The sequence below is a fragment of the Rhipicephalus sanguineus genome, chromosome 6 (assembly GCF_013339695.2).
Source record: "Rhipicephalus sanguineus isolate Rsan-2018 chromosome 6, BIME_Rsan_1.4, whole genome shotgun sequence".
Classification (NCBI taxonomy): domain Eukaryota; kingdom Metazoa; phylum Arthropoda; class Arachnida; order Ixodida; family Ixodidae; genus Rhipicephalus; species Rhipicephalus sanguineus.
The window spans coordinates 106,536,958-106,537,179 of NC_051181.1; positions in this window are offsets into that span (position 1 = coordinate 106,536,958).

Here is a 222-nt window from a genome sequence, read left to right on the forward strand (position 1 = left end):
GCTTCTTTGTTTGAGTGCTTCTATATAAAACGAGTATAAACTATTCGCAGCATTTCGCCCATCAAACACTTTCAGTACAATATTACAATGTCACATATGACACACAATGTAGTACGATCTACCACGAATCGTCTGCATTACATGCATTATTCTGCAATGTCAGTCCCGTAAGAGAGAACTTTTTTCTTCTTCTTCTTCTTTGTGGCCTTCTTCCGACGTCAA